At 43.6% G+C, this 14,793-nt stretch overlaps 1 long non-coding RNA gene across 2 annotated transcripts in view; it reads right to left on the bottom strand.

Annotated features, from left to right (window-relative positions):
* Positions 1-12,162, bottom strand: part of LOC112647845 (uncharacterized) — a 30,273-nt gene extending 18,111 nt beyond the window's left edge. Inside the window, exons 1-3 of one of the 2 annotated variants that reach the window (XR_003128526.3) lie at positions 12,021-12,162; positions 9,427-9,490; positions 8,309-8,450 (exon numbers count right to left, since the gene is read on the bottom strand). This is a non-coding gene — a long non-coding RNA (uncharacterized LOC112647845). Of the gene's footprint in view, positions 1-8,308; positions 8,451-9,426; positions 9,546-12,020 lie in introns of those variants that run through there. The other variant, XR_003128525.3, reaches the window with a different exon arrangement.
* Positions 12,163-14,793: the final 2,631 nt, after the last annotated feature.

The raw sequence follows: 14,793 nt of genomic DNA, 5'->3' as shown, positions 1-14,793 counted from the left end.
TTGCCTTTATTCTCCACCCAGATACAAACAGAAGTCCTAACTCTATTGCAGAGTCTTCCCTAATAACTCAAACTGCATAGATCACCCACAACACTTATATTTATAACCTCAATTTGGTCTTGTGGTTCTTGGTAACTGAGCAATCATAAATAGGCCTGGGTCTGAAAGAGCACCCTACAAAATGTCTGTTGTAGCTCCTTTGCCCCACCAGCCAGGCCTACTAAGAAAGAGAGAAGAATCTGAGCTGGTTAACTGGTCCTGGGTTGAATCCCAGCCCTATGGGCTCTTGGCTATCAATTGTTAGCTGTTGCTGAACTCCCAAACACCAGTTCATTATTCTGTGAAAAGGGGATAAATAACAGCACTCACTTTGCAGGGAAGTTATGAGGATTATGTGAGGGTATGGAGTAAGAATTCAACCATATGAGGGATTAATGCAGAATGAGGACAGCCAGAGGTCCCAGTGGATGCAATTCAGTGTATTTCACTGAGTTCTAATAGAGCAGGACGATTTGTTTCCCCTTAGGCTGGAAGTCCTTATTCCAGGGTTGCTTCATTAAAAGGCTTGGAATGGGTCTTTCCCATCTTGTTATAGGGTGAGTACATCCTGATGAATATGTTCTCTGCATTATTACTTGAAGGTCTTCTGAAGTCTTGACAGGTGCCCCAGGTTTGGGACTGTGAGTTTGAAACTGCAAACTGGTGAATGTTCCTATCTCCTGTTTGTAGATCAACAGAGCACATGGCTCACTATACCATATCTGCAAGTTTTGTTTGTATTTCTTACTCCACCATGAGCTCCAGGAGGGAGGGACATCCATTTTATGTATCTCAGCATTCCCACAATATATTGTAAAACCTGGCACATGGTAGACATTCACTGAATATTTATTGAATGGGTAGCATGATGCTATATCTGTGCCCAAGGATTCATGCCAAATGTCTTTTTGAACCCTTTGTTTTCTAACTTACCTAAACTTCATCACAATCTCATGAACTAGGCATTATCATTTCCAATGTATTAATAGAGAAGCAGCAATTCAGAAACATTTACCAACTCACCCAAGGTCAAAGAATAACCTGTTTTTCTTCTCTGTTGTCTCTGTTCATCCTTAAATACTCTGTTCTCCATTTGATTATGCCACTTATTAACCATATGGCACTAGACAAGTCACAAATCCTTATAAAGAATTAACGTTTTCTTACAATGAGAACTGCCTCCCTGTCTTGGGAATGTTTTAATATTTTCTGGATATTCACAATCCTGAAAAATAAATGACTCATCATGATATTGTTTTGAAGACAAGCCTGAAAATGGCTTGTCTATTTTTAACATTGAGTGGCAGTGACTAATAATACTAGACTCTCTTACCCTACTCTTAGAGGAGAGAGAAGTGAAAGATTGTGGGGGTTAAAGAGTATCTGTAAGGGGGGGGGCGGGTTGCACTCCATACAGCACCCATGACAGAAATTGTCCAGTAGCCTCAAGCACCTCATCCTGAAGCTGGCTGTCCCAAGCTGTATCAGGGTCTGTGTCTTGGGAACATCTACAGTGGTTATCACCAGTACTGTTTTTTTACTGTTCTCTCATTTTTACTGTTCTCAGCTTCATTTGGGCACATTTTCTCCAGCTACACACTTTGTGTGTTTTCTCCTTGTTGCTTTCATGATAATAAAACATTTCTGTTTTACATTGCTCAGGTTCTAGCTCAGCATTTCCAGCAACTTACAAGTTAATATGATAATCAACTTTTACTTTTTTTTTTGAAAGTATGAATGAATGAATGAATGAATGAATCAATAAGTAGATACAGCTGGAAAGGAATTCAGAGTGTGTCCAAGTGTTGTGTGGCACAGAAGAACAGGGAAGACAAGAAGGGAGTTGATGTTACCTACTGGCTAGTGCATAGGCTCTGAGACCTGAGGGAGAACCTAGCTTTACTGCTCACCAGCCATGAAATCTTGGATGGGTTACTTACTTTGCTAAGTCTCACTGTCCTTGACTAAAATAAGAAATAGAGGAATACTTCTATCACTTAGCTATTACTATGTGACAGACCACCCCAAAGCTCAGTGGCTTAAAGACAACAACAATCTTTACTGTTTATATGGCCAAGGGTTACTTCGGGTTGTCTGATTTAGTCTGGGTTTTACTCATGTAGCTCTGTGTCTCTCATATTTCTCTAGTACCAGTGTGTCAGCCTGGGCATGTTCTCATGGTGATTGCAGAAGTGCAAGAATACAAGAGGAAACACGTTAGGCTTTTTTTAGGGCCTATAGTAGGAACCTAATGGTATCATTTTTACTCATGTATCATTGGCCAAAGCCAGTCACATGGCTATATTCCAAGTTAAGGGGAGAGGAAATGCACCATGTTTATTGGAAGGGCTACCCAATGGTTTGGATACTGCAGGTGGGAAGAAGGTGAAACGCTCGGCCCAGTAGTGCATTTTATCATACTCCCTTACTGAGCTATTGGAAAAAATTTAAAAGATGGTCCTTGTTAAAGTCCTTGCCTGGTATGCTATGGGTATTTTACAGGTGGTTGGTAGGTCATATATCTTGTAAGCAATGCATAATTTGCAGCTACTATTGCTATTATAACATTTTTTTGTCAGAGATGCAAACACTTGTTATCTCAAAGAGCAAGAGTCATAGAGACCTATCTGGAAGAAGGAAGCAAAATAGGCTGTGTTTGGGTGATAAAAGGGAAGTTTACTCATTCAAGAAATATTTATTGAACACCTATGTGCTGGACACTACCCTAGGCACTTGGGGGCACATTTGAGAATGAAACAGACAAAGATTCCTGTCCATGTGGAGCTTACATTTCAGTAGGGGAAGATGTTATGCATAAACAACATGAAGATACATAAATGATAGGGTATGTTGATGCTATTAAAGAATGTAGAGGAGAGTAAGGGTGTTGGATGTGATGCTGTGTGAGCATGTTGCAGGATTCAATAGGGTGGCCAGGCCTTCTTGAGAAAGTGAGAGCAGAGACTTGGAAGAAGATGATGGAGTGAGCCAAGCAAATTTTGGGAAGACGAATGTTCTAGTCAAGGGAACTCCAGAGCAAAGGGCTTTTGGTAGAGATGCAGAGTGTGTTTGAGGAGCAGTGTGAAGGACAGTGGGACTGGAGACCATGTGGGAGGGAAGGGAAGAGTAGTAAGAATTGAGAAGTCATGAGGAGTAGGGCCTGGTAGGGCATTGTAAGGGCTTCAGTTTACTCTTAGTGGAATGGGGTGCTAAGTGCTACTAGAAGGTTTTGAACAGACACGTGTCTTGATTCTGATGTCAAATGCCATGAAACTTCTGTTTTTTTTTTTTTAATTAATTTATTTGAGAAAGAGAGAGAGCACAAGTGTTTGGTGGGGGGTGAGGAGCAGAGGGAGAGGGACAAGCAGACTCTGTGCTGAGCATGGAGTACCATATGAGGCTCGATCTCATGACCTGAGAACATGACCTGAACCAAAAATCCAGAGTTGGATGCTCAAGTGACTGAACCACCCAGGCTCCCCAAAACTTCTGTTTTAAAGCATATGGCTTCTTTATGTTAAGAATACCTTCAATGAGGCAGGGAGGCTGTGAGAGAACTCAAGGAAGGAGGCAATAGTCAACTGGGCTTGGGTGGTGACAGCAGAGGTAGTGAGCATCTTGAATTTGGATATGTTTTAAAAGTAGAGCCAGTAGAATGTACTGGCAGATTAGACATGGATTTGACAGAAAAAGACAAACCAACGACGACTCCATAGTTTTTCACTTGAGTAACCAAGATAGAAAAGATTGTGGGTAGAATTCCCTGGGGTGGGAAAAATAAGATGTTCAGTTTTGGACATGTTGAGTTTGAAGTGGCTTATAGACATTCAAGGCAGTTGGAGATACATGTCTAGAAATCAAGATCAAAATCTAGATCAGAGTGACAAATTTAGGAGTCGCTGAGTTCATAACAGTATTTGAAGTCATGGGCCTGATCATATCAGCAAGGGTGTGACTTTTGGTGAAAAAGAGGACTACCTCAGAGCACTCAACATGTAGAGAGAGTGTGCAGTCCTGGGAGATGGACAGTGTTGTCAAATGGACAGTGTTGGCAAGTATGATGAAGGTTGGGAATTGATGGGTGGATAGAGCCATATGGAGGTCACTAGGGATCATGACAATAACAGTTTTTGTTGGAGGTGTTTATAAAAGGTAGACTGGAGTGGTTTTAAGAGAGAAAGTGAGGAGAGGGATTTTAAAGGGAATAGATAATCCTTTGTGGAGGTTGCAGAGGTGAACAAAGAAATGGGTCAGCAGTTAGAGAAAGGTGGAGTCAGGAGAGTTTTAATGGCAGACATAATGGCGTGTTTATGTGCCGATGATAATAATCCAGTAAAGAGTGAAACAATGATAATGCAGAAGACAATAGGAGAAAGGTTAGTGATATGGAAACCACCAAAGGAACTGCTCAGGCTTTTCCGGCTTTTTACTCCCGGTGTTCCTTACCCCACAGGGATGTTCATTATGTTATTAAGATTCTCTCCTGTCAGATTATTATATCAATTCCCATTGGTGGTTTCAGTGCCACCATCAGCATTAGCATTTCCTCTCTTGTTGCCTGCTCTCCCTCCTCTCAAGGCACAGCAGTACCAGGGCATTTTTCATTTTCTAAATATGGACCCTGAGCCATTTCCCAGACTTTCCTTTGTTGCACCGACAGGACCATAAGAAAGCAAAATTGGGCTCCCTGACTCAATCCATGAAGCAATACAGACAAACTCTATTTTAAAACACTGAGGTTAGGTTGAGACAAACTGGGACCAACCATGAAAGAAAGAGAGAAGGAAGCTCAACAACTTAGGAGATTTTAATGAGAAATGGATCAGATGAGCGCTGTCTTGTTCAGAAGCAAGGTGGAGGCCAGTGGTGTTGGGAGGGGTGGCTCTTTCATGTGTCTGTGGCTTCCCACTAAAGGATCTCACTTTTTTTCTTTAACTTTACTGAACTGACATCCAGATCTCACCCCACAGTCTTAACACAGTCCCCTAGTCCTGTTTACAACCATTCTCTATGTCCTAGGTGCTGTTTCTCTCATAGATGCACATGAGATGTGAACTTTCTGAAGCCAACAACTATATTTCTCATATGTTCCAGGGCACTAAGCTCCTTTCTGGATAGTAGATTGATGAATACTTGGCAATTCTCAGCTGGGGGATGACAAGGATCAGCTAGGAACAAAGCCTATGAACTGGAAGAGGTTTTGGCCCCTTCTTTAAGTAAGCTGGAAAAAGCATAGAATGGGCATAATGGGGATATTTCATTCCAATCTTCTATATCAAAAGTGTAGTATGGAGGCTGGAATGTGATCTTTCTGATATATTGATGTATTAGGGGTCAGTCTTCTGTCTTTTGCCTAGTCAGTCTATACCTGGCGCATGGTGGTCAGCCTCTCTGAAGGGTAGCTAGCTTTGCTTCTCTAGGGATAATCTGTTGGGGGCTAGTGGTTACCAGTCAAGCATGCTGTGGACGGGCCTCCTACATTGCTGTAGATGTTCTCTAAGGATTCTGTTGCCTTCCTGTGATGTGCCCAGCCCAGCCTGGGTGCCCAGCAACACCCCACACATCCCTCAGTGCCACCTACCCTCAAATTCTAGAATCCTATGGCTGCTGCTCAATAGTCCCAAGTCTGCAGCTGACTTCTGCATTACAGGGTATGCATTCCCATTACCCCCATCAGAGGCCCTGAACACAAGGGACAGCTGCAGGGAGTGCTGTCAGAAAGAAGACAGAAGCCATCTTTCCACCACTTCTAGAGCACAGGAGGGTAACTGTGCTGTGTAACTGTGCTGTGACCCTGCTGACCCTAGGTGGCACATGAATGAGAGGCTGCCAGCAGGTGCTTGTGTCTGGGTCTGTGAAGTGGGTCTTTTCTTCTATTATCCCCTCAATATCATCTCTAAATATTGGTTGATGGCTACATCCCACTATGAGAACATAAGACTTTGAACCTCATTAAAATGCACATATCCCAGAAAGAAATTGAGATTTTTGTCTTATTATTAGTTGTTACTCCTGAGTATGAATAAATATATGTCAGTGTCCTGAGGGTGCTCTTGTTGAGGGGAGGGTCCTGAAGGATGTAGCATCCTGCTGTAGGAGACAGGAGACAAGGGGAGGAGGAGAGCCCAGAAAGGAGTGGTTGGGGTACCCTCAAAAAGAATGTTTTCCACTTCCACATTCTATGGAGGGTGAGTTGTGTGCACCTGTTGCTCCCCCATTCTCCACCCCTCCTCACACAGCAACTCCCAAAAGGCCTTCAGACTCCAAATGACACCCTCATCAATAAGCTTGCATTGCAAAACCACATTTTGACAACACATTTCCCAAATTTAGTCCCCTAATCCACTCCCAGAATATATTATGCTTTGCACCCAACAGATGGATTAAAAGCTTAAATCTTCTGCTTGTTCGGAAACTAACCAGAAACCAAAAATACAAACACTCACACCCCTGCAGGTGTGAGTGCTATGGTGGGGGAGGGGTGAGGCAGGGGTGTAGGCAAGGAGCAGAGAGTGTGCACTTTGGGAAGGAGAGAACTGCAGCAAACAGTGTGGGAAAATCAGGGCATCCTCTGGGCTCTGAGCAAGCTTGCAAAGGGCACACAGCTGCTTTCTACCCATCCTTCTCAGCTCCTTTGATGGAGGCCTCTATGTACTTGGAGGGTGTATATGGTAATATAAGGTCCAAGGCATGGATCTGAATCCCTGAGTGTGGGGGCTGTCAGGGGATCTTGACCAGATCTCCTCTACATAAATGAGACAGGCCTGAGTTGGGGGACCAACCCCACAGCCTACCCTGAGTGCCAGATTCAGAGTAAGATGCTAGACTTTAGTCCAGAGTTTGCTCCCCTCTGTCAGCTGCTTTTGGGGCCTTGGGGGCTTGGAGGGTTTCCCTCTTTCTATTTTTTGGGGATCCCAAGTTATCATTTGGAGACTACATGTCATCTTCCATCTTAGCATAAAATCTTCTGAAATCTCTGCAGATGTAGGTTATTTTGAAGGCCTTTGGGGGAAGGGGCTGAGTGAGTACAGGGAGTGCCAGGGGGCATTGATGGGGAATACAAGGGAACACCCCAGGAGCTGGGTTGTTAGGGGAAGTGGAGAAGATCCCTGGGGTTCCCTGAAACATTTCAGAATCCTTTCCCCTTTGTCTTATTTTCTCCTCATCATTGAAAAATGGCTCAGAATGCAATAAAAACAAGGTGTTCTAATTAAACAGATTTGTTTACATGTTGTGGCATGAAAAACTAATTCAATCTGATATACTGTACATTGCTGCTATACTTTTTCTCCTTTCCTTTATATAAAACTGCCCGTTTTAAAATAGTATTGTACTTAAGCATCTTAAATAGTGTCCTTGATTAAAAGAAGATGAGCAATTTTCTGCTTCCCACAGCTTTCAAAGGGTGTGTCAACAGGGTGGGAAAGAGAGCAGTTGGGGGCTCCCTGATATTCCACTTGACATTTCTCCTGACAGTTTTAGGCATAAAATGGCAGATATTGCCAGACTGGAGCCTTAGGTGGGCTATTGTGACTAAAGCATAGAGGCCAAGGGGGCTGGGAGCAAGTGGTGGCCTACTCTGGGGTCCCTGCACCTGAGAAGGAATGGGGCCTTCAGCACAGGTTGGAAGTGGCCCCAGCACTCTTGTACAGTGCTGTGGTGTCCCAGAAAAAAAAGCCCACAAAAAGGAATTGGCGTGGAGAAATAGAGGAATATTTGTAATATTGATGATTATGATAACAAAAGAATATTTTGTGGGAACAAGTGGGAGGATTTAAGTTATTGTAAACTTTCCATCAATGAAAATCATCTAAGAGATAAGACCCAGATAAGCCTATGTCATCCCCTATCTGGGGATGTCTGAGCAGAAGCCAGCCTACCAGCTTTCCAGGATTCTGAAAAGAGTCTTTGTTTGTCCTGGCTAGATTCTTCCCACTCCTAGATTCTCAGAGCTGGTAACAACCTGGCAGCTTCTGGAGAACAGGGATCTGTTTTTCTAATCTTCCATCCTGTGCCTTAGGCAGTACTGTGTTGTGTGTGTGTGTGTGAATATTTGTAAATATGAATTGGGAGCATCTGTTCTGGACACATTCCTTGTTTGATCTGACCTCCTTTTGCCTTCATCCAAGCTGTTCCCTTCACCTGAGAAACCTTCCTCCATCCACTTACTCTACTAAAATGAAACCAAACCTTTTGAGAAACCTTCCTCCATTCACTATTCCACTAAAATGAAACAAATCTGAGCCACTCAGATCCACACTCCCCTTACCTGTGCTTTGCGTGTGTTCATTTTTTACATTTACTCAGCCATGTTACTCAACCACTGAATGGGTCTACTTGGTGAATGCCTTTTGACACGGTCTTCTCCCCCAATGGAATTGTGCCTTCTTGTCTTTTCACTGTGTGCTGTTCTGGAGAGACATGAGTGGTAGTAGGGATATTTTCATTCCTCTTCTCCTTCCCTCTCTGCTTCCTTCCTTCCTTTCTACTCTGTTCATTCAATGAGCATCCAATGGACATATCACCATAAGGTTCCATGCTGACTTAAATGTGAATGAGGTGGGATTTCCCTATGTTATTACATTGCTCCTGGAGTATTAGCCCTAACTTAGTAATGATTTGGGACTTGGAGAGAGAAAACCCTTGGATCTGAGGTGGGAGGCAGCAGGCCTGCCAGAGCAACACACCTTCATATTGTAGTCTAGAGACTTTACTTCTTTGCCTGGCTCCCTCTAAGGAGGGATTTTCTGCCCTACTGTACCCTCCAACACCCAGGCAAACCCCCTCCAGTAGTAGAAATGTCTTGGGTTAGTGTTCAAGATAAAAGTAGAGGAAAAGACTAGACTCTCTTTGAAGGAGGTGTGGTTCTCCTGGGCCTCAGTGGGCTATATCTGCTCAGTGGGACAGTGGTTCCACAAATAAAGGCCAGGAAGAGGAAAAAGTATGAAAAGAATGAAGCCTATCTTCCCAGTTTACCTGCAAGAGCTCCTCTTCATATGTAGGATCTAGAGAGGGCTTTCCTTTGTGGCATCTCAGATTCTCATACCCAAGTATTTAATGGTTATGCTTATTTATTTCTTCAAAAAGACTTACTGAGATCTTGCTGTGTACTGGACACTGTGCTGGATGTTCTGATGATCTAACACATAATTCAGAACATTTGGTCTAGCCTAAAATCCCACTCTTCTTCTGCTAAGCCCAGCCAGCCCAGCTAAGCTGGTGTTCTCATCATCCATCACCTTCCACTGGTCTCATACCTTCATCCTGCCTACAAACACTGGCTTCCTCAGTGGGATGCTTTCCTCTCCTGACCTACTCAGATTCCACTAAAAATTCAGAGCCTCCCATGCTGCATAGTTCCCACTGGCCTCCAGATGCCTTCCTTACCTGCCTTCTGCTTTGCAGGATGTCCTGTATGGGTTGCATCAATGGTGCACAAATCCTCTGGCTTCTGGTTAGATGGGCCAATAGAGAGAGACATATGTGGGGTCAGAGTGTTTCCTCCCTCCTTTCCTCTTGTGAAGTCATGTCACCTGTCACTGTAAGTTCCCTACCCTAGTCAGTGGTCTGCTCTCTCCCTTTCAATGTGAGTGGCCTCTCCCTGTCCCCATCTCTTTAACCTGAGACTGGCCACATCTGTACTTCTGTGGATCCTGGGTTCCCACATAGACCCTCCTTTTACTTCCTCGTCACCCTGCCTGCCCTATTGTCATAAATGTTCTGCAAAGAAAACTTTGAATGTTCCATCCTTTCCAGGACCCTGACACATGTCCTGATATTTATCTCCCAGATGTTATCTGCTCTTCTTGATTTGGAACACCTAGAGGCCTTCTTAGACTTGGTACATGCCTAACAGTATTTTCTGCATTCATTTTAAAACATTATTATAATGCTTATATGTTTCTTGTCTCTCCTGCTAGTCTTGAACTCCTCAAAAGAAGACCTGGCTATTTCTTTTTTTCATATCTCTCCTAGAACTTGGTAGAAAGTAAATGTTCAACCAAGTGCCTGTTTGTGGACAGATGAGTCATTACATTAGCAAGGTCAGGGTGGCAGGGCATACCCTTAGAGTTAAACTCCAAATTCAGAGAGAGGGTTTTTTCCAGGGGGCTGTGCCACCTTGGCCAAGTCACTGCTCTTAACTTCCTAACTTGCCATTGCAGAGTTGTCGTACCAGTTACTGCACGTCTCCAGATCTCATTTTCATTCTAAAAACAGTGTAATAGTAGTAGTGATTTTGTGAGGATTCAGTAAGTCTCTTATGAGATGTGTCTCACTCTATTCATTTGAATTGAATCTGGAGATGTAATTAGGGGCCTAATATGAAATCTTACAAGTTGATTTAAAGATATGAAAAAAATATGTATATATACACATATATAACTACTGTTGCTAACAGATATCATTTGTTGAGTACTATATAAAAGTCTTATAGATATTTTCTCATTGAATTTTATGTAATGGGCATTAATAACCCTATTTTACAGAGGAGAAAACTAATCTTGGAGATTAAGAACTTACAGGAAGTCACAGAATGAGAAAGTAGCAGAGCCCAAATTTACATCCAGGGTTCTGTTCCAAGATCAGAGCTCCTCATCCTGGCTATGTGACTTGCTTCAGTGGGGCTTAGGGTGCCAGAGATGTCTCCAAGAGTTCACCTGCCACCTTCCACATGTGTGGTGCACCTGATTGTCCCATGCTATCTCTGAGAGGTAGGTTTCTCCTCGAGCTTTCTTTCAGAGTCCTCAGGGCTAGAAGGTGTGGGCAGCTGAGAGGAAGAGGGAGGAGGATTTCTTCCCTTTGTTATAGCCTCATCCTCTAATTAAACTCCTGGCTTTGTGCTAAGCTATAGAAGGGAATCCTAATAGAATTCTGGGATGTAGGCAGTCACCAGAAAGTCAGGCCAGTGGCGTATATACATGGAAGAAGTGAAATAGCAGGATGTCCAGGGATTTTGAAGAGAGACTCCTCAAAGTAGCTAGCCTGAATGTAAGAATGGCAGGAATTTTATAACAGGGGCTTGATTTTATTAGTAACAGATGGACTCTGACAAAAGGCAAATTCCTTGGTGACAGGTTGAGGCATATAACATTTTGAGTATCACCTTGTACACGGGTCTCAGCCTCTGGTTGGCCTTGTTGGGGCCAGCAGACCCCAAAGCCAGAATAGGACATAAGACAAATCTTGCTTTAGGCAAGCACTCATTTTTGTTGTGAGGTGGACTAGTATATACCAGAGGTCTAGAGATTATTCAGACTCTGAACAAATTCATCTGAGTTCAGAGTGACACCTGCTTAGATCTCAAGCAAAATTAGGTGCCAGCAGAACCGAATAGCCTAATCTCTGTGGATCTGGAGGGGCAATAGGGGATCAGGGAGAGGAGAGTGTGAAGCTAAAAGTAGAGAACTCCGGAACTCACGCCAGGGAGATGTAAATCTGAATAGAGCACCTTGGACAGATTCTCACAGCATCCACAAAGAGGGCATGAAGATGGATCTGAGGGACAAGTAGAGTCACTCTCTGCCCTGTGTTTTAATGCCTAACAGATGCTGATCCACAGAAGCTGAGTGAGGTTATAGCTACTCTGAGGCATGCTCACAGACTGAATAGCATTCTCAGATAACAGGAACCAGGATGAAGGAGCAGGCCTATTTGAGATTTTCCAGCTGAGGGAAGGGGAAAGGATGAGGGGACACACACATACAGTCATCACACAGTGGTCTGTCACACCCAACTGCTAGTCTGGCATGATGCTTAAGCTTGTGACTCTGTCATTAGACTACTCTAATTCACCAGCTGGTTCTGGTTATCTACTATTATCTATCAAGATATTTAGAAATAAACCATTTTTGGACTGTGTGGGCTCATCTGGGTGATTCTTGGTTGGGGTCTCTTTCATGGTTGTTGACATACAGTGCCTGGCATTGGAGTCAACTGAAGGCTCAACTGGGCTGCATGTCCCAGATGGAGTCTTTACTCACCTGCCTAGTACCTCAGTGGGGATGGCTATAATAGCTGAGGATTGTCTGAGCATCATTCTTTTCTGACATAGCTTCTCCAGGTGGCTAGTTTGGATTTCCTCACAGCATGTCCACCCTCAAGGTAGTTGGATTTCTTACTACTGACTGGCTTCCCCTCAGGAAATTTTCTAGGAGGCCTGGACAGACATTATTAGGCTTCTTATGATCTAGCCGCAGATGTCACACAGCACTTCTTCTATAATACTCTTGTTGGTCAAAAGTGAGTCAGACCTAGCCTAGGTGCAAGAGGCTGAGTCCACACAGTGGTGGGCCATTTTGAAGACCAGTTGCCACATGTCATATCAGCTGTGTGGATATAGACAAAATGTAGAGCATTCAGAGCCTTGGTTTCTTCAACTATGGAATGGGAAACTATAATGCCTAACTTCCCAGGGTTGCTTACATATTAACATATATATGCCAGAGGATTCCCACAGTGACCAGTACCACTAATGGGTTCAGACATAGTTGGCGCTTACTGCTTATGCATTATCTTGACTGAGCATTTTATTTTCTCCCTAATATCTTAATATATCTGTGTCTTCTTGTCCCAGCCAGGCTATAAGCTCCTTGAGGTCAAAGATTATCTTACACTTTTCTTTTAAAAATTCTTTCAGTTACCCTTAATAAATACTGAAAGAAATTGAGAAGAAAAAGAGATAAGAGAGCTGGGGACTATGCAAACAAGCTTGGGCATCTTTCTAATTTTTTCTAGGCTCAGCATAGCACCCAAGCTCCTGGAGATTTGACCTTTGCCTTTTCTGGAAAAAAAACTAATAAGTAATCCTAGATTGTAAAGGGGTCATTATTAATCTAGTTAATAGATTGCACTGTTTTTATGAGGATTTTAGCCCATTAATTGTTTCCATGCAAATGGAAGCCGTTAATTACAAATTAATCTTATCTTTTTGTTAAGGCAGGGCCATCAGTACCTCCACTTGGCAATACTTGTTGGCACTTGATATGAATCAATGCTTATACTTGAAAGTAATAAAACTGCATTTCTTTAAAGATAGTTAATAAATCAGATCTTCATTAATGCAGATAGGCCAGACCCCCTACTTGTCTAATTTAATGAGGTTCTAATTCATTACTGTGATTCATGTGTCCCCCCGCCGGGGATGGTGGCCAGCAGGGCAGGGCACATAGTAGGCAGTTAATAAATCCTGTATTTTCTGGGTTCTCCCATAGTGGGAGGCTGTCCACTCGTCTTTCTCCGCATCAAGAAGTGTCATTTAGGCCCTCACCAGCCTTAGTACCATTTTTCACATGGTCCTACAGAACCTCAAAGTGGAGACATAACCTTCTAGCAAGGGCCAGAGCTGGGAGCTCAGGCTTCCTAAATTAAGAAAATAATGATGGGGGACCTCAGAAGCACTGTTGGGGTTAGGGTGATGGTTTATTTAGCTGGTGTTTGGACTCTTTTTGTGGCTGAGGCAACTAAATGGGGACTGTCTGCCCTCTGTGTGCCATCTACCTGAGCATGATGTATGCACAAATGGGCAAGGGGACCCAGATTTTTCCCGGGGACCCTTTAGTGATCCATTTCCTAGTGATACGTCTAAACCATTTCTCAGACTGTTTCTCTTCCCAGGCAGGTTTCCCTTTATAGGCAAGCTGGTTATTTCTCATCATATTTATTGCCAGCCTGGGACTGGGCCTCCACCCACCTCCTTCCGGCTACTGGGATTTCAGGAGACAAGCTTGGTCTTTCTTTGTTTGAGGAACAAGTGCAGGCCAACAGGGGCAGGAGACTTGCCCATCCCTCCCCATTCCACACACCAGCCTGGCACCTCAGGAAGAGGTCCAGATGCACAACTAAAATATGGGGTAGGGTATGCAAAAGTGGGTGGGAAAAGGGAAGCATCGCTTCTTTTTTAGATCTGGGGAGCCGGCAGTGTGATGAAACGCTTCCCTCCGTGCTGCTGAATTCATTTCTTTAAAGTTCCACTGTGCACAGAACCATTTGTTTCCACATTGTTTTTATTAAACAAGAAAGGCGAGCTTTATTACTGCGCAAATGAAAGCAGCCGGCAAAGACAGATACTTCCCAGATTCTTATTAATCTCCAAGAGTTATGGGGCCTCTGAAGTCCCACAGAAATTAACATACTCCACAGAATTCTCTTAGCAAGTCACCCGGTGCTGCTCCTCCCCACTGCGGGCAGTGATCACTGCCCAGCCCTAGCCAGCCGGAGGAAGGCTCTCTGGGCTTACCCAGGGCTCTCACCCTCCCACCCTCTCACATGACCCCCACCATTTCTTGGGCGGCATGTGTGCTAACCTCATGCTTCAGTGCACAATCCTGGATTGATTTGTACACCTATTCTGGGCATTGTCTGGAAATGTGAATTTAGGTGTCGTTCAATTCACTTCCATATACAATTAAATATGTATGGATTATTTACTATTGTAGTATGGGAGAATCTTGACATCTGTGAGATTATATCCTGAGGCCTTTGTGAATCTCAAACACATGAAAAACACAGTCATGTATAATTCTCTCTCTCTCAAAATGCAATACAGCAACCATTCGTTCATTCCACAGATATTTATTCACTGCCCTCCAATAGTTGGCCAGGGCACTCTTTACCCTCAGATGGGGAGGCTGAGGAGCATGGAGAGTTTGGATGAAGGAATGGCAGGATCTGTCTTATGATTTTAAGGATAGCAGCCACTGTGTTAAGAATGGCCCTAGGGGGCAAAGTCTAGAAGTAAGCCAACTAGTTTGGAGG

This window comes from Canis lupus, chromosome 7, assembly GCF_003254725.2.
Source record: "Canis lupus dingo isolate Sandy chromosome 7, ASM325472v2, whole genome shotgun sequence".
Classification (NCBI taxonomy): Eukaryota; Metazoa; Chordata; class Mammalia; order Carnivora; family Canidae; genus Canis; species Canis lupus.
Note: the sequence above shows the minus strand (reverse complement) of the source record. Positions and strands in the feature narration are given on the sequence as shown.